Source organism: Clarias gariepinus, chromosome 28 (assembly GCF_024256425.1).
Source record: "Clarias gariepinus isolate MV-2021 ecotype Netherlands chromosome 28, CGAR_prim_01v2, whole genome shotgun sequence".
Classification (NCBI taxonomy): Eukaryota; Metazoa; Chordata; class Actinopteri; order Siluriformes; family Clariidae; genus Clarias; species Clarias gariepinus.
This window is the reverse complement of record NC_071127.1, coordinates 2942062-2962500: the sequence shown is the minus strand read 5'-3', so window position 1 is coordinate 2962500 and position 20439 is coordinate 2942062. Positions and strand designations below refer to the sequence as shown.

The 20439-nt window shown below is 37.8% G+C and overlaps 1 protein-coding gene across 1 annotated transcript in view; it reads right to left on the bottom strand.

Annotated features, from left to right (window-relative positions):
* Nucleotides 1-19735, bottom strand: part of il2rb (interleukin 2 receptor, beta) — a 41798-nt gene extending 22063 nt beyond the window's left edge. Inside the window, exons 1-2 of the mRNA XM_053490262.1 lie at nt 19454-19735; nt 19152-19243 (exon numbers count right to left, since the gene is read on the bottom strand). The gene's annotated coding sequence lies outside the window, so the exon portion shown is untranslated. The remainder of the gene's footprint in view (nt 1-19151; nt 19244-19453) is intronic.
* Nucleotides 19736-20439: the final 704 nt, after the last annotated feature.

Sequence of the window (20439 nt, the reverse complement as noted above, 5' to 3'; positions counted from 1 at the left end):
GTCACTGAACTTCAATTTATGTTTTGCTTATAAGCAGGAAAGGCGTCTACTGTATCACACACACAACAATAAATAAATGAATGAATGAATGAATGAAAATTTAACTTGCACTCGTATGAACACCAATAATGTTTTGATTAAAATAGATATGTACAAAAATCTTCACTAGCGCATTCTCATGCTTAATCAATAATTATTTTCTATCGTTTTTTTTTTTTTTTTAGGAATAGATTCCATTAGAACTGCGGCAGTGGTAGTCAGCGGTTTAACACAGAGTACTGCTTTGAACCCCAGTGCCAGAAAACCTACCACTGTTGGGCCTTTAAGCAGAGCCCTTACCCTGCAACTGCTCACATATAATGAGATAAATATATACATCACCCTGGATATCTAGGTGAAATCTAGGTCGACTAGTTGGGTGATTGTGCCTTATCAGTAACAGCCCCTAAACTCTGGAATGAACTGCCCTTTTACATCAGGCCAGGATTAGGAGGTGGACTCTGGAGCTTCAAGGTGACAGTGCGAACTACTAAGCCACTGTGCCGCCTTAGACTTTTTTTTTGTTGTTGTTTCATTTGGATTTCAATTACATTTCATTTTATTTTTCTTTTATAGTCTGTTCCTATGATATGACAGCACTTATATATATATATTAATGCTATATGTCTCAAATTATCCTAAATACATAAAAATGTCTTGCGCAAATCTGAAATTACTTCTAATTTGCTTGTGCAATTTTTTATAGTTAATAGTTTATCTATTGTATAGGAAAGAGATTAAACATTTCCTCAACAAAGCCACCTAGTATATTTAAAACATATAATGAAGTTGGTACTATACAGTAGGTGCAGTGCACTGAGATGCTGTTTAAATCACATTGTGCTTAAAAATAATATCTGATAATATACAATAAAATGGGTTTGTTTCATATGTTTAAAAGTATTAGCATCATTAATGGAACATTGTTTTCCCCCCTTTCTTTAGGCTTTGCTGTTCTTCTGTGTAATATCCCAATTCAACAAGGCAGTAGAAAGCCTTTTTATAGCATTGAACTTCAGTCTGGACACCAGAGTTATTAGTTTTTTCAGAAATTAATAACTATATTGTATGTCAGTAGTTATAGTTGTATACCAATTAAATGTGATACTGCAATAAAATAAAACAACTGTAAGAAATAAATTCCTTTAAACTTTTTTTGTCTCTTAAAGAAAGCCCTCAGGTCATGTGATATTACATGTTTGAATTCACACAGTTCACATAAATGTTGATTGTAAAAATTCACATAAATGTTGAGTATAAGTTGAGTATAATGATAAATACAGTAGCTTTCAATATCCTGTATTGTGTATTCCATTGGCTTCCTGATGCTATCTGTTCACTAATATTCTCCAACAAACCTCTGAGGGCTTCACAGAACAGCTGTATTTGTACTGAGATTAAATTACACACAGGTGAACTCAATTTACCCAATTTACTTTGGAAGGCAGTTGGTTCCACTGTATTTTAGGGGTTCCAGAATAAAGGGGCTGGATACAAATGCATGCCATAGTTTGCAGAATTTTTTGAAACGCTTCACAATTATGTACCACAGTTCACACGAATAATGTAGTAGATTTAAACAACATTACTGAGCTGCGTCGTGTATGACATTTGTTACCAGTAAAAAGTTACCTAACCACAGACATGTCTGGCTGATGTCAACACTGGCAAGACGTAGCATGGAGTGGATTTACAAATTGGGAATATTTCCCAGAGACTTTGTAATTTTATTTAAAATCCCCCTAAATGAAGTTTGAATTATAAATTAAAGCTGTAGAACCCGGCTCCTCTGAAGATAGGAATTTTTAACTACAAACTTTATTTATTTGTGTCGGACCTTTCAGACTGCAATGATGTAGTCACTTGGAATGCTTTTCCAAGGCTTTATCAAGGATGCCCCCTGTTGGCAGATATCTGTAGTTGCTTTGTATAGACTACATTTTAATTTGAAAAGTTTTAGGCCATGTCTACATGTAGCTGGGTATTTTTAAAAACACACATTTTTATCTGTGGCTTTGGCCTTTCATCCACATAAAACACAGTTTTAGTCAATGTAACAGAGCTTTTGGAAAACCCCATCCAAAGTGTAGAATTTTAAAAACTCCATATTCCATGGTGTTAGGACAGGGGAAATAGATATTTTGGCTTGTTGTGACAATAACTTGTGTGCTGATGATGTCAATGTCTGTGATTTCACGTCAGCTTTGTTTATGAGGATATTTATGCAATGGTGGACTAGCGTACAGTAATCCAGTGACTGTGTTAACGTTGCTTGTTGGACTTTTTACATGCGTGTAGATACACGCGCAGTTATTTATAATTCATCATTATACATACAAAACTTCGACGACACAGAACCCACAGACAGTGATGGCAGTTATGGATGAGTCCCAGTTGGATTTCTACAAAGCGCAACCGGTGATGACATTTTGTCTAGGCTTCTGGTTGGCCCCCTGTTGATTAGGGATGCTCCTAACAGCACTTAAAAGGGCGTTTTGCGTTTTCATGCGGAGAAAGATATTTTTTTAATATAGGTTCTGCGAAGAGAATTATTTTTAAAAACTAAGTACAAAAATCATACAATAAATTTGACTCGAATGCCCACATGGATGCAAAAACAAATGAGATTAGCATGTTTTTTTTCCACGAAGAAAATAATTTTATTTTTTCAGTTTTATCACATTGCACTATTTGTAATGATAAACAAAAATAACAAAAAAGAGAAATTAACTGATCATTAGTGGCTCATTTTAACTACTTACCAACAAAAAAGAAAATAGTAAACACAAAGTAATGCCATTTTAAATACGTAAGAAATATCTTTTCATGTGCAAAGATAAAGAAAAATGCAATACAACAATAAGGTGCTATAGACAATAATGATAGGTACCTCACACCAAGTTAAAATTCAAAAATGGTTACTTTGATGAAATCATTATTCAAATGAATATCTCATGTATTTGTAATCTTTGTATGATGTATATGTAGCCCTGTAAGGTTATGTACATCTAAAAAGAGAGTAAACTATTGCCCCTATTAATTTTTTTTTTTTTTTAAAGCTGAGTAGCGTTTTGGAACTTCTGTGATACTGACTGATAATATTGTGCATGTTTCTTTAAGACTGCTGTTCGTGTAACAATTAGCTACTAGCGAAGGCACCCTAGTTGGTACACTAGGCTGGGGATTGGGTGTGGACGCTAGTAGGAGAGTGTAAGCGTTCAGCATGTAATGAGTGAGTGCAGGTGTACATGTGAAAGAGAGTGCTCCGGGTTTAAAAGTGTTTTCATATAACTATTTTACAGAAATAAATGTGTTGCCCAAGGACGAGCGTTGTCTCATTCTTAAAAGTGTAACATATTTTGGCGAGCCACACAGCCAGGAGGAGGTGACAGTGTGGCCAGCACGATTAACCTCCCTCCTTCCAGTGAGTCAAACCTTCAGTAAGATGGAAACCAGTCAGATCCTGCGTGATGAGGTGAGTGCAACTCTGTGGCAGCTTTGTGAAGCAGCTCTCATGGATGTCTGCAGGTACATGAAATGTGATGGCCTGGATAGTGGAGAGTTCTGCAGCAGGACACAGAGGGCACTCATAAAGATGGCGGAGGACGCATTGGATGAGTTTGAGGAAAAAAAATGAGGATGAGGAAGTTAAACAGTACTGTGGCAACCTATTAATATTCATTGAAAAGACAAAGTCATTTCACCACACCACTCTCCTCGAATGACTGCATATATTCCACCAAAGAGTCAATTGGAGACAACTGGCACACTTGAGGTAACACTGCGAAGGGAGTTTAAAATTTGTGGGCAAATTGGAGAGAGTGGAGAGAGTTTGTATTCCGTGCAATAGAAACAGGACTGTTGAGTGATGCGGTGAAGTTCCAAATCTTGCCTTATCTCAGTGATGTGAGCATAACAGATGAGGAGCTTATACAGAAAGTGGATGAGGCGGCAAAGGTAGAGAGTAAGAGACAAGACAAACAGAAAAGATTCACTGTGGGGAAAAAACCCAAAATGCAGGAGCTTCAAACAGACCCTCATTTAAAACCCTAATCAGCCCAGAGACTCTCTAAAAACATGGAGTCCAACTCAACAGCAGCGATCAAAACAGTAAAAGGGAATGAAACTAAGCCTGACACCTTGAATGCACAGGAGATGTTGGAAGAACTTCGCAAAGAAATGAAATAAATGTTTCTGGCAGCAAAACCTCGTCCTCCAGAACATAAACAAAGAGCGATAGGCTGCAAGAAGTGCAAAGATGAGGGAAGAGCTGAGAACTGTTTGCACTGTTTTAAATGCGGGCGGGAAGGTCACTTCTCTCGGGGGTGCAGAGCCATATCGGGAAATGGGTGGGGACTACTGGGACGGGGCCAGCAGTAGTCGATGAAAAAGTTCCCCAAAATAAGCAGCTACCACACAGCCCAGTCATGCACCCAATAACGGCTCTTGAAGAAAAAGCAGCTGGCACTTTTTCAGTAGCGAAGGTGGTTAATTATGTACTACCTTGACACCAGCCACAGTTGGTAAGCCTTGTAGGAATTAGATGTACAGTATAGTAGATTGTGTTATGGACAATTGTAGAATTAAAGCCCTGTGGGACACGGGAGCTCAATCCAGCATGGTGAATGACTCCTGGCAACTTAACCACCTTTCCCACACCGTGGTAAGACCCATATCAGAATTGTTAGAGGATGAGACACTGACGGTTCTTGCTGCTAATGATACTCCCATCCCGTATATAGGCTGGATTGATGTCAGCTTTAGATTAGGCAGTGACCCTGTCGCCACAAACGATCTCCACGTACCAATACTTGTGTCCAGTGACTCGGCAGTTGCCAGTGACCCCATCATTGGTTACAATGTCATTGAGGCCATCATTAACAGAAATGAGGAAAGTGCTAAAGGTGGAAGGAAGCAGTTGGCACACAAAGTGAGTAAGGCCTTTGCAATCACAGTGAGGACTGCTCATCAAGTGGTAAAGTTAATGCAGAATGGCGACTCAGACTCAGAGGCTGGTGTAGTTTGCACTGGCAGAAAAAGAGTGCCCTTGCCAGCTAACCAGGTCACCACTGTTTATATAAGAGCACACGTGAGTTCACAAGCTCAAGGCCAACACATGTTCTTTTCACACAACATCCTTAACCCTCCACCAAAAGGTGTGATTTACAATGATACACTGGTGGAGATACCACAGAGAAGAGTACCATACATACCCGTATCTGTGACCAATACCACCGATCGCATCATCTACCTGGACTGTCATAGAGTAGTTGGGTACCTGGAACCCATTAAAACTGTATACACAGCACCAATGCAAACAAAAGAAAATGGGGTGACGGTTGAAAGGAAGGACAGCACAGATAAAAGATCCGGCAATGCAAGTAGCACACAACAGCCAGAGGATAAGCAAGTTAAAAGACCTAACGTCTGGGATCCACCTGTGGATCTCTGCCATTTCCCAGAAGGACAGCAGGAGGCAGTGATGAGAGTGTTGTGGGAGGAATGTGAGGCCTTTGCCTATGACAGTGACGATGTGGGTTGTATACCATCTCTCAAGATGCATATCACCCTCCATGATAAGACCCCAGTGCAAAAGACCTACATTTCTGTACCAAAGCCTCTTCATAGTTAAGTGAAGGAGTACCTGCAAGATATACTGAGAAGAGGGTGGGTCACACCCTCTCGATCTCCCTATTCATCACCAGTGGTGTGTGTCTTCGTCTATGTGTTGACTTCAGAGAACTCAACCGCAAATCAGTTCCTGAGCAGCCCCCGATACCAAGAATACAAGATATGTTGGATGCACTGGGAGAAAGTTTGTGGTTCTTGGTCTTAGACCAAGGTAAAGCATACAGTACCACCAGGGCTATCTGGACAAGGAAAGTCGCCCACTAACAGCGCTCATCACCCCCTGGGGACTCTATGAATGGGTGCGCATACCATTTGGCCTTAGTTCAGCTCCTGCAGAGTATCAAAGTAGTACAGTGTTTTAAATGGAACACTGTTTGGCTGGCCTAAGGGACACAATATGCCTTCCCTAGCTTGACGACAACCTGATACATAGTCGCAGCTTCGCCGTCACCCTTGGCTTGCTCATCAGAGACATTTCATTCATCATTCATTCATTTCATTATTATCACACTTCCAAATATTTTCTTTTCTTTTCTTTTCTATAAAAAAATCTTTATTTTTTTTTTTTTTGTGAAGCTGCTTTGGGACAATGACCATTGTTAAAAGCGCTATATAAATAAAATTGAATTGAATTGAATTGAATTGAACATTTGGAGCATATTCGTCTTGTTCTCCAGCGTTATAAGGAACACAGAGTAAAGTTGACCCCAAAGAAATGTGAACTGTTTAAATCGTGTGAGGTTTCTTGGCAAGTTGGTGACAGGAGAGGGTTACACAATATTGGATATCCTGACTTTGCACAGCCATACTGTACATTGTGATGCATTCCAAGTTGGTCTAGGAGCAGTGTTATACCAGAGGCAACAGGTGAAGATGAGAATGATTGCCTATTGCTCCCTCACTCCTTATCTCCTTCACCAGAAAGGAGATACCATCTTCACTCCGCAAAGCTAGAGTTTTTAGCATTGAAGGTGGCTATCCGTAAATGTTTCTGATGTTATCTGTACACAAAACAGATAACGTATGTACTCAACCCTGCAAAACTCAATGCAACTGGACATAGATGGGTGGCAGAGCTGGCTGATTATAACTTTATAATTCAGTACCACCCAGGCAAGAGAAACTCTAATGCAGATGGCTTGTCACGGATGCCTTTGGATATTGAAGAGTTTATGCATAGTTGTACAGCTGAAGCAAGTCAAGATGTAATCAGTAAATTGAGGCAACGTTTTTACTCAATCAATTTAGTCCAATTAACTTATTAGGGTTTTCAGTGTACGACATCACAGCCGTTAAAAAACAGCTTTTTCTTACTATATGAGAGAGACTGATTTACTATACAGTTGTTTCCAGGGGGTCTTCACTTGTGTCTGGCTGATGCAGTATCCCATCCTTGAGATGTTTTTTAAAATAAAGGTCCCAAAATTGTAGTTTGTTGATGGTCGCCCCGGATAAAATGAATAGAATCAAAATAATTCGGACAACATTCGTTTGTATATCATGATAAAAATATATGAGCAAATGCTTTATAGTTTTGTCAATGGATGTAAAACATGTTTAAAATTATGCCAACTAGGAAAAGAGATATATTTAAGTTAATTTAAAGTGTTTTTAAACCAGTTGTCCTAACTAAAGTCAAGGCCGGACGGTCGCCCCATATGGTGTTTTGGCACTTCGGATAGCAGAAAAATGATGAAAAACTTAAAAATTTGGAGAAGTTAGAGTGGTTTAGTAGGTAAAGAAGGTATAACAAGTAGATGAGAAATTATGTATTTTTTTAGTTTTTTCTGCAAAATAAAATTAACCCGGACAGAAAAAGGGGTCGTCACGTCATTGACCCTAATATAATTCATATTGAGTTCAAGATGTGATTTACATGATTAATGTAATGAGACATGAGACAGATTCATACACAGTATTGATGCTGGGGAAAAGTGAATAAGTGGACATGGAAAAGCCATCCTCATAACTGTAAATATTGTGTTTTCTATTGACATGAATCTGTTAAAGCAGTATAATCTGATCCTTGACTGTTTATAATTATCTGTGATGTAAGTTTAAAAATGTTTGTTTATTGTTAGGGTTGATAGCAGAAGATCTGTGTCATGTAACGTATTGTTTAAATGTGCGTTTAGAGGATTGGGCGTGGACAATAGTAGAGTGTAAGTGTTCAGCATGTAATGCGTGAGTGCAGGTGTACACGCAAAAGTGCTCCGGGTTTAAAAGTGTTTTCATATAACTATTTTACAGAAATAAATGTGTTGCCCAAAGACGAGCGTCATCTTATTCTTAAAAGTGTAACAAGTACAATCAGAACGGCAGATTTAAAGGGAAGTAACTGAATGAAACAAAAGTGAATGATGTTCTACATGATGATCCTGAACAAGATAGTTTTAGTATACAGAATTATGGAGAGATTGTATGTCATAGAAAGCAATGCATGTTTAACCACAATGGGCCAAAGTACCAGCAACAGTGTGTGAAAACCTAAAAAAAACTTACAGAAAACGTTTGACCTCCGTCATTGCCATCAAAGGGTATATAACAAAGTATTGAGATGAAATTTTGTTATTGACCAAATACTCATTTTCCACAATAATTTGCAAATAAATTCTTTAAAAATCCTACAATGTGATTTTCTGGATTTTTTTATTTTTATTTTGTCTCTTATAGTTGAGGTATACATACACTGTAAATTCCAATAGCTTTGCTGACTCGCATATAAATAGTAAACTTTACTTAAAAATTAAAACTATACTTTTTACAAGGTTGTGTTGAGTTACACTTAATTGCAGAGTGAGTAAAACGATTTACTTAATAGGTGTAGTGATGTTTACTTGCAACACATAAGTAGCAACAAAGGAAGCAATGACATTACTGTACCAATGAGAGGCATTGGTGCACCCAAGAATAATGAAGAAAAAAGAGTAAGAAGAATCAAGACTTGTCAGAGCATGCATAACACAATTTGTGCATGCTTAGCTTATGAATGGGTGAATTGGCTGAGTCAGATTTTGATAAGTGACAATATTTCATCCCCGTTGGGATAGGTTAATTTTTTTTTCTTTTTTTCGTCTGCTTGTTTATAGTGTTATATCTATTTAATGTTTCAATTTAATAGTTGTATTTCTTTTCTTTCATTAAACGTTAGGGGTCCAAGAAATAATACCAAAAGAAAAGCTACTTTTTTTTGTAAAGAGAAAAAAGCTCAATGTGTTCTTTTGCAGGAAACCCACTCAAGTGGCGGTGATTGTACTTTTTGGTCTAATCAGTGGGGTAAACCAATTTTCTTCGCTCATAGCACAACGCATTCAGGAGGTGTTGCTTTTTTATTTAACAACTTAACTGGGACACTTATTGAATCAAGATCTGCTTTAGATGGACTTGGATGGTTGTTTTGTATTCAAAAAATAGATAACTGTTACATTATCTTGGGAAATGTGTATAGGTATAACAATATATCCAAAAACAAACTTTTAATTTCAGAAATCTCATTAATATTAGAGAAAATTAAAACAAAATATGCTACTGATTTTGTTATATTGGGTGGTGACTTTAATATGGTGTATGTTGAGTGGCTAGATAGATCACCAACTAAATATGATTTACATCATTATAATGCATTAATGCTATGTACACTTTTGTAATAAACGGTTTAATAGATTTCTGGCGTGAAGCAAACCCATATCAAAGACAGTTTTCTTGGTTTAAACCTGATGCCTCTAGCATTTCCTGAATTGATTTTTGATTAATTTCTTATAATTTTTTTATACAATCAAAAAATATCCAGTTTTTTGGCAGCTCCTCTTACAGATCATTGTTCAATTGAACTAACAATAAATCATAAAAACAAACATGTTTGTAATAAAGGTTATTGGAAACTTAATTCTAACCTTTTTGTAAAAGATGAGTATGCAAATTTGGTTAAAGATATGATTTCAAGTATTGATAGTGATGATAATTTGGTCTCATGGACAAGTAAATAGAATATTTCTTAAATATAAACGTTGTCAGAAATCTATTTCCTATATTAAACAGGTAAACAAAAATCATATCACAGAACAGACCCCAATTATTAAAGAAATAACTGCATATGGGTCATTGACGGATAAGACTTTAAAAAAAAAAAAAAAAAAAAAAAGCCTTAAAAAAGTCATCTGGGGCGACCGTAATATATCTCAAAATTCCCATTTTTATGTATCATTAAGACTAGTTGAACTCGTATCAGTAAATAGATAAACTGATGAAGAAAGATAAACTTTAGTGCCCTTTCATTTTATGAAAACCATTATTTCACAAGTTTATTCTATAATATCAGAGTCTCCCTCATTACCCAGTTACAATACTGATTTTTACTTCAAAAGCAAAAAAACTATATTACCATTTATACAGATATTACACATTCAACAATAGCATACCACTGATTAATATTTGAGGCTAAACTGATGGATATTTGGTTATGAAGTTAGTGTAATTATTGCCATTTGTTGGTTACCCCACATGACATATGGTCACCCCAAATGATAAGAAAACCACAGGTATAAAAAATTCAGTTAAAATGTACACAAAAGAGTTCAAGACGAAAGAAAATTTAACTCTTTTTATTCGAATAACATTTCAACATTTAAATATAACAAATCAGAAGGACATTAACATTTAAAATTATATAATTTTTATTGCAACACACATTAAATGCTTCAAGAACTTAAGAAACTGAGTAAAGAATCTCATTTTTTGGAACCTTTTTTAATTATTGGACAGGGATGAACACTACTTGCATCTCAATTAACCATTCAAATATCACAAATAATAAGTTTCTTTCCCTTTCCTTTTCTTTTCTCATTGTAAGGGCCATATTTCATTCTTGTATTTGTTGTTGTGTTTATTTCATTTCAATTTGTTAGTTAAGCATTATACATTAAGTCCATTGAGTTTATTAGTTTAAGCACTTACTATTATACTCGTAAGTTGTATTGTGACATCATTTCATAAGTTGTTCTGTGACATCATCCCACAGTTGTGTAGCTGCATGTCTATCACACACGTTAGTTGCAAGTTGTTGTTACGACACGGAAGGATACAGAAAGGTGTGGAGAACACACGCTTTTGACCGTGATACTGTGAGGTAAAGTATACAGTAAAATAAATTGTTGTAACTGTAATCTACCGAAGCTACAGAACACAGCAAACGACTTGTCGTGACTACAGTGAATTTATGCAAGACACTGTAACAACCGTTGTACTTTGATGTTGAGATACTCTGCTCTTGGTGCAGGGTTGGAGTTGACTTTCTGTCTATGACGAGCAGTCCTCTCTTTGCTTGTTAATCGTGCCATCTAGGAAATAGGTAAAATAGGTTAAAACTTGTTTTAAATGACTAATACATGTATAGTCAGATAAATAGAATGTCATTGTGTAGTTTTTAACATTTTTTTTACATTTTTCCTGTAGGATTGTACTACAACAAAAAAATAAATGTTTATCCCTATAAAAGGAATGGAAAATGGCTGAATTAAAAAAATAGATAAAATATACAAATAATTATGCTTAAACAATTAACTCTATGTATATAATTGATGTATAGGATATGAAAACTACAAATATAGGACATATATCTATCATTTAAAACACTCAGCAGTTGTCGCCCCAGATGATACTCGGTCGCCCCATATGATGTTTTCAAGTTTACTTAAGTATAACAGGCTAACGGTTAGCCTCAGAAACCAAACAAGCTTCTTCTAGTGACAAAGCACTATCAAATTTATCATCAAAATATAGATTTGTGGGAAAAAAGTTATAATTCACAGTTTTGGGGTGGTCGCCCCACATGATGACCAAAAGTGACTTAGACATTACAGCAGTTAAAAAACAGCTTTTTCTTACTATATGAGAGAGACTGATTTACCTTACAGTTGTTTCCAGGGGGTCTTCACTTGTGTCTGGCGGATGCAGTATCCCATCCTTGAAATGTTTTTCAAAATAAAGGTCCCAAAATTGTGGTTTGTTGATGGTCGCCCCGGATGATATGGATAGAATCAACATAATTCGGACAACATTCGTTTGTATATCATGATAGAAATATATGTGCAAATGCTTTATAGTTTTGTCAATGAGTGTAAAACATGTTTAAAATTATGCCAACAGGAAAAGGAATATATTTAAGTTGATTTAAAGTGTTTTTAAACCAGTTTTCCTAACTAAAGTCAAGGCCGGATGGTCGCCCCATATGATGGGCATATCAGATCCTTAAAGCAATTGAGATAGTTGATAACTTTTCCAAATTTTCGGGTTTAAAACTTAATATTGAGAAATGTGAAATTATTACCATACACGAATGTCATCTTAGAACTGCATATAACATTCCAATTAAATCGAATGTTAAATATTTAGCCATACACATTTCTAAAGATGATATCAAGACGGGGAAGCAGAATGTCTTGGATAGATGGAATGAGTGCAAAAATAGACTTGAGGTATGGATGCAGAGGGATTTATCTATTTTTGGCAAAGTTTATTTAACTAAAATGGAACGTCCGTCTAGATTCATCTATCCTGCATCTTGCCTTTTTATTTCTAATAGAGCCATTAGGACCATCAACCAAATTAATTTAACTTTATATGGAAAAAACGTGTCTATCAGGAAAGCACAACTTGTACTTATTGGTTGGAGCTAAAGATACAATCACTGCCCACTTTTGAAAGAAAACATATTATATTTGGAATACTACTGGATGATAAGAATAATAACTTTCTCATTGATATGAGAAAAACTGTGTGCTTTAGTTTTCTAAATTGGATTCTTCTCCACTGGTAAGGTAGGTTTTTAACTTTTGTACTGTTTTTGAAAACACAATTAGTTCATACTGTATACTGTACCTAGTTTTTGCTGTTTGGTAGTGTTGATTGCAGTGTGATTGAAGTAGGTCTAAAGCAATTAGTTCTCAGGTAATTAATCAAGAGTAGTTTCAGGCTTCCTTAAGGTGTGAATTGTGGGCAGGGCTTAGCTACATATATTGAAGGTGGATCTAGCTCATACTTTAGTGTGCTTTAGTTTTCTAAATTGGATTCTTCTCCACTGGTAAGGTAGGTTTTTAACTTTTGTACTGTTTTTGAAAACACAATTAGTTCATACTGTATACTGTACCTAGTTTTTGCTGTTTGGTAGTGTTGATTGCAGTGTGATTGAAGTAGGTCTAAAGCAATTAGTTCTCAGGTAATTAATCAAGAGTAGTTTCAGGCTTCCTTAAGGTGTGAATTGTGGGCAGGGCTTAGCTACATATATTGAAGGTGGATCTAGCTCATACTTTAGTGTGCTTTAGTTTTCTAAATTGGATTCTTCTCCACTGGTAAGGTAGGTTTTTAACTTTTGTACTGTTTTTGAAAACACAATTAGTTCATACTGTATACTGTACCTAGTTTTTGCTGTTTGGTAGTGTTGATTGCAGTGTGATTGAAGTAGGTCTAAAGCAATTAGTTCTCAGGTAATTAATCAAGAGTAGTTTCAGGCTTCCTTAAGGTGTGAATTGTGGGCAGGGCTTAGCTACATATATTGAAGGTGTCTCCGCTACAGACACAAGTATCTGTAGCGGTTAATAAGAACATCCTGCAACAAAGGGAGTGCACAAAGAATTGATTTAAACTCTTGTTTGCCAAGAAGTACAAGTTTCTATAGACAGTTGCCTCAGTCTAGCATGTGTCTTCAACCTATCTCTGTCAGTTCTCACAGACCAAGATGCTTTTACTCACACAGCAGAGGCAGATCTCCCAGAAACCTCATCTACCCTCCAGTACTGTCTCATTGTCCTGCACTGGTGGTAGGTGGGCTCTGGAACTGCCAATCTGCTGTAAAGAAAGCAGACTTTATCTCTGCCCTAGCTACTCATTACTCTTTTGACTTTCTGGCACTGACTGAGACCTGGATATCTCCTCAGAACTCAGCTACACCGGCTGCCCTATCCTCTGCCTATGTATTCTCTCACACTCCACGAGAAACTGGCAGAGGTGGTGGTACGGGTCTCCTGTTGTCCAAGAGATGGTCCTTCTCGCCCATCACCCTGTCTCATCTCAGTTTTTCATCATTTGAATTTCATGCAGTTAAGGTAACCTCTCCAATTAACCTCCACATCTTAGTTATTTACCGTCCTCCTGGCTCTCTAGGAAACTTTCTAGATGAAATGGACATACTACTTAGTCTTTTTCCTTCTGCTAACACTCCTCTCACTGTTCTAGGAGATTTCAACCTTCCATCTGATAAACTCCAATCCTCTTTCCTTCTCCCTCTCCTTAACTCCTTCTCTTTAACTCTAAACAGCTGCCCTCCTACACACAAGGCAGGAAATTCTCTCGACCTTGTTTTCTGCCGCCCTTCCCCAGTCACAGATATCACTACTATTCCTCTTCATAAATCTGATCATTACCTGGTATCCTTCACCATAACCCTTCCCATTCTATGTAAACCTAACCACCAAAATGTCTCTTTTACCCGCAAAAACCTTCACTCTGTCTCCCCTTCCTCTGTGTCTTCATACACCCTATCATTCCTCCCAGACTCCTTCTCCTCTTTACCACTAGAGACTGCGACTGAAACTTTCCTCTCCTCTCTCTCCTCATCCATAGATCTCCTTTGCCCGCTGTCATCTAAACCAAGGAAGACGTCTTGTCCTGCTCCTTGGCTATCTGATGTACTGCGCAACAACAGGAGAGAATTAAGAACTGCGGAGAGAAGATGGAAGAAATCACAGCTTGATGCAGATCTCATCTCTTACCAGACTCTTCTTTCCAAATTCTCATGTGATGTGACTTCTGCCAAAACTACCTTCTTCAGACAAAAGTTGGAAGCGTCTGCACATGATCCTGGCAAACTCCACAACATCTCCTCACTACTCAACCCACCGACTCCTCCTGCCCCTTCCTCTCTGACTGCTGACGATTTTGCCACATTCTACGATGGGAAGATTGCAGCAATCCGCCAGTCCTTCGCTCTCAACCAAACTCCTACGGCAGAACCTCAGGACCTTTCCTTCCCTCCTTTAGTAGAATTTTCCAACTTGTCATCTGACGAGATTCAACAGATCATCTCGTCATCTAACCCCACCACCTGTTCATTAGACCCAATCCCCTCCACAATGCTCCAGGCCATCTCACGAGACCTCCTTCCCTTCACCACAGCCATCATCAACCAATCCATATCATCTGGTCATGTTCCTGCCGCTTTTAAGAAGGCGAGGGTTATTCCCATCCTCAAGAAACCCTGCCTGGACCCATCAGAAGTTAACAACTATCGCCCGGTATCACTGCTCTCTTTTATTTCCAAAATTCTTGAAAGAACGGTTTATAATCAAATGTCTCTTTATCTCTCACAGAACAACCTTAATGACCCAAACCAATCTGGATTCAAAGTGGCACATTCCACAGAGACTGCCCTTCTGTCAGTCACTGAGAAGCTCCATGCTGCTAGATCTGCTAAACTTTCATCTGTCCTCATCCTCCTGGACCTGTCAGCTGCATTTGACACCGTGAACCACAAGATTCTATTATCTATTCTTACAAGCCTTGGAATTTGTGGAACAGCGTGGCAATGGTTTGCTTCTTACCTAAAAGAAAGGTCATATGAGGTAACATGGAGGGGATCTACATCTGCCCCACGTAGACTCTCTACTGGTGTCCCGCAGGGCTCAGTACTTGGTCCTCTTCTGTTCTCCCTCTATACCCGGTCTCTTGGTAAGGTCATATTATCGCATGGATTCTCATACCACTGTTATGCAGACGACACTCAACTTGTTCTCTCCTTTCCTCCCTCTGACACTCAGGTTTCCACCCGGATCTCAGCATGTCTGGCAGACATCTCTTTTTGGATGGCTGCTCATCAGCTGAAGCTTAATCTCAGTAAAACCGAACTGTTGTTTATCCCTTGTGACTCATCTCCAGGTCAAGACCTTGTGATATCCATGGACAACAACCAAATCACTCCCTCAACCACTGCCCGCAATCTTGGGGTAACCGTGGACAATCATCTGTCATTTTCCCCACACATCGCTAACCTTACTCGCTCTTGTCGATTTCTTCTTTACAATATCAGAAGAATTCGCCCATTTCTTTCTTCACAGGCTACTCGGGTGCTTGTTCAGTCCCTCGTTATTTCAAGACTGGACTACTGCAACTCGCTCCTGGCAGGCCTGCCTTTGTCCACGATTCGTCCTCTGCAACTGATCCAGAATGCAGCAGCACGACTCGTTTTTAACCTTCCCAAGTTTTCCCCACCCCACCCCACTCCTCCGCTCCCTGCACTGGCTTCCTGTAGCTGCCCGCATCAAATTCAAAACACTGATGCTTGCCTACAAAGCTAAAAATGGCCCAGCACCCACTTACCTCTCTGCGCTAATTACACCACGAACTGCACCACGTTCCCTCCGATCCTCCAGCACTGCTCGCCTCATCCCACCATCTCTCAGGGATCGAGGGCGGCATTCATCCAGGCTCTTTTCTGTTCTGGCACCTAGGTGGTGGAATGAACTTCCTCTAGATGTCCGTACATCAGAGACTTTGACTATCTTTAAACGACGACTCAAGACGCATCTGTTTCTCCAGTATTTGGACTAACCCCCCCCCCCCCCCCCCCCCCCCAAAAAAAAAAAAAAAAAAAAAAAAAAACTCAGATGTGTTGGACTAATGGTACTTAGTTATTAACCTAGTTAACCCAGTGTAAGTATGTATCCAATGTTGTAAACATTAAAGCACTTTTTGTAAGTCGCTCTGGATAAGAGCGTCTGCCAAATGCCTAAATGTAAATGATATAATGCTGATTTTAGGCAAGTTTTTCATGCATAAATGCAAATGTATAAAACTAAACCTGGTTTTTCAGTCTTTACAAATGATTTTATTTGCAATTATGTTCCATCATTGGAACATATGAAAGGTAAAAAGGCCAAGAAGTTTTTTGGAATAATGGAGACTTTGGTTTATTTGAAGAAAAATAAAGAGACCCTTTTTTTTTTCATTTGTATTCACTTATTTTACTTTTAAATTTATTTTGTCATATATATATATAATATTATTTTTTTGTGCTTTTTCAATACTTATTTTTCTGTGTAATTAATATATGCCTTATTTTTGATCAACGTTTATACAACTTGCTATTCAATTAAATTTTATTTGTATAGCGCTTTTAACGATTTACATCATCACAAAGCAGCTTTACACAATCAAAAGAATTAAGTTTGTATGAAATGTGAATGTGTATGAATCAAAATTATATGATTGTCCCTGATGAGCAAGCCTAGGACGACGACGACAGTGGCAAGGAAAAACTCCCTGAGATGGTAATAGGAAGAAACCTTGAGAGGAACCAGGGATTGATGTGCATAATAATATGTGAGACTGAAAGTTCAGTATAAGAGGAGATGTGACCGTATATCTTGTTCGATATTTTTGTTCAATAAAAAAAAAAATGGTGAATTGGCGCCATTTTCAGATGTTAAAAGAAGCAGCTGGAAGTTTTTAACATCCGAAGCTTCATTATCGTTTTAGATTACATATTATAAAATAATCTTATACCCCAATGTAAACTTATATGGACCATCAATGAACCTGTCATTTCTTAAGAAAAAAAAAAAAATACAATAAATTGACCCTTCAACTGTCACTGCCTTAGAGTATTTGTCAAGGTGTAAGTGTATTCCTTGTGAAACTGCGAACCACTTCTCAGTGTTTTATAATATTGATGCACTCAAGTTGTTGGAGTAATGTTTACTTGTTTTTTTTTTAAGGCAATCGATTTGCATCGTTTTAATGGGTTACTTATGAAATAAAGTCAACTTCAAGATGAATGCAGAAAATGTCAAGTTATCTCAACTTGCATAAATCAGTAGTTTGAAATACATACAAAGTATATTTCACTTGAAATTCTATAGTTGTTAAAAAAAGTAATTCTGTTTAACTTGTACTAAAGATGAGTAAATCAAAAGTAAACAATCAAGTATATGCTACAATTTAGCTTTACTGTACAGTTTCTCCTTAATTGCTTAAACACATTTCTTGAAACTATGCTTCGTATTCTCAAAACAGTAAGTACAAACCCATTATGTCTCACCTAATTTTCCAAACATCGTATTTTCAGGTTAAAATGAGGCTCCACACTTAAAACCATTCACTCTTGCTGAAAAAACAAACTTTGCCCACAGACATCACACACAGGGCCTCAAAAACACACTTCAACATATTCTTACAGATTGGTTCAATAAATCAGGAACAATACTGTATTTCCAAAACTGGCAAGTTATGTTGCTTGTGGTTCTTATCCTCAAAAACCTTTTCACATGGTGAACACAAAAGACACAACCAATGTATATACAGTGGCACATTTACTATACACACATCTACTATACAGTACAACACACACCAAAAACATTATTCCACCTCAGCATCCTGTTTTTGGTCTGGGTCAGGCCAGAGAATTGCATCCACATCACAGGCTATAGTGGCCTCTGCCAGAAAGCAGGGGTAAAATTCTTTTGCGTGCCTGATCCACCCCTGGCATGCATCTACTGATATGTCTAGGCAGGCTTCTTCCATGGCCTGGATGAGGTAAACACAGACATAAGATTCTCTGTCTGTTACATTCCAGTACATTATTGGGTGTTTTTTTTTTTTTTTTTTGTCTGTTGCCTTTTTCTCTTATTTCAGGTTTCTTAGTGGTTCCATCTATTGCTTGCTGCTTCTGATTGGCTGTTGCACATCTCAGTACTTCAACCAATCCTGTCATTCCACTTTTCTGATTGGTTGCTGCACATCTCAGTACTATCCCCCCCTCCCCCATTAAAGACTGCTAGATACTTTCACTTTCACTACATGACAGTAAATGCTGCCTGCTATTATTGATAAAAAAAAGAGACCACACCCAGACAAATTCCAGAACTTTCCCATGGCCAGTAAGTGTGTGTGTGTGTGTGTGTGTGTGTGTGTGAGAGAGAGAGATTTATTACTGCCAGTTTGCTTGTGTATTTGTCATTTACTGTAAGTGACAAGACTGGAAAGCAAAAGAGCGATTGCACTAATGTCCCCTGAGATTGAACAATGTAAAAGGCAGGAAACACTAAAGAAAGCCACATTCACACCAATTTCTTGATCATTATTAAGAATACATACAAGCGGAAAAGGAGGTTGTCAGGAGGAAGCGATATCCACAGTGCATGACCTTAAAAGCCCAGAGAGCAGGACATATTTTTCTCTTCAAAATGGATCATTCTAGTTAATCTTTGTCACTGCCTCTTTAACATCACTAGATGTCACCCTGTTCCTTAAGTTTAAATAGTCAATTTACCTCCAGGCTGCTGAGGTTTCTACAGGTCAGGTTTATCTGGCAGATGTCTCAGCTTTTCTCCTTATGGATTCATGATTTATAGACCCTCTGTAGGTGTGTACTGTGAGCTCCTCTTTTTAAACTGATCTCTGCAGTGCTGGAACAAAATAAATGTATTACTCACTGGAGATAGCTAGGGTAATGGAATGTGGTTGTTCCTCTTCTCTCCTTTCTTCTCCTCTCCTGATAACGATGTGCACCGCTCTGCTCTAAACCCTAGGATTTAAGGCTATTTATTAAGTACAGGAATTTCATTACATTAAAACAAACATTATATAATTGATTATGTGCAATATATTATGTAATATAGAAATGTTAAAAAAAAATCACAATACCTAAAAAAAGCCTTCTTACATTACTAACAAAAAATAATTTAATTTTGAAATTAAAAGTAAAATTGTTAGCAAAAGGATTCTCTTTTCCTACCTTGATATCCCAACAGTCTTTAGAGAATGTGTGTACATTATGTGAGTAGAGTTGTGAAACTCTACTGCTGTGATTGCAGCTGGGAGGGACTGCTGAGAAAGAACTGCGCCATCTGGAAATGCTTTGGGAGGGGGCCGGGGGTGGCAGCAGCTGCTGCAAGTTGAGAAATCTAAGAACAGTACAGTACGGACACATCAAAGTCTCCAAAAGTGTCCAGTAACACCAGAAAAAATCACTAGATTTGTCGCTAGCTGCTTTTTAAAAAATGTGTCGCTAGAGGGGTCTGAATACTCACTAAAGTCATTAAGTTGGCAACACTGTTTGCAACCCAAAAAAAGGCAAGCTCACAAACTACTACGTCTTTAAAATATATTGGCAGTGGACAAACCAGCTAAAAATGCATTACCACCACCTACTGGACTGGATAGTGGAGCAGAATTTTGATGAAAAGAATACTGGAGCCTATACCAGGGGCCTCATGGTAGGGTAGCAGGCCACCACAGGGCTCACACACACACACACACACACACACACACACACACACACACACACACACTTACACTACAGGCAATTTGCAATGACAGTTAGCCTAAGTTGCATGATTTTGGACTTTGGGTGGAAACTGGAGTACCCAGGAAAAACCGACTAAGCACAGGGAGAACTCGCAAATGCCACTTACAGTACACAGACCTCAAGTTTAATCCTCGATCCTGGAGGTGTGAGGTCACAGTGCTAACCACTACAACACTGTGCCACCCAATTTATAGGAATTTTAGTACAATTCATGGGAATTTTGGTCCTTAACTACTGCAGTCATAAGCCATCAGAGAAAAACTAAACACAATTTTAATGGTCCGCTGCAATCTTAATGGTCATTGAGACGTATTGGTCTACAGTTCCACTATTTCTAAAGTTACCTGTATTCTTTTTTCTGCATAATCAAAATGCGATATTCTATTCCAAACACTTTTTTCATTCACTTCATA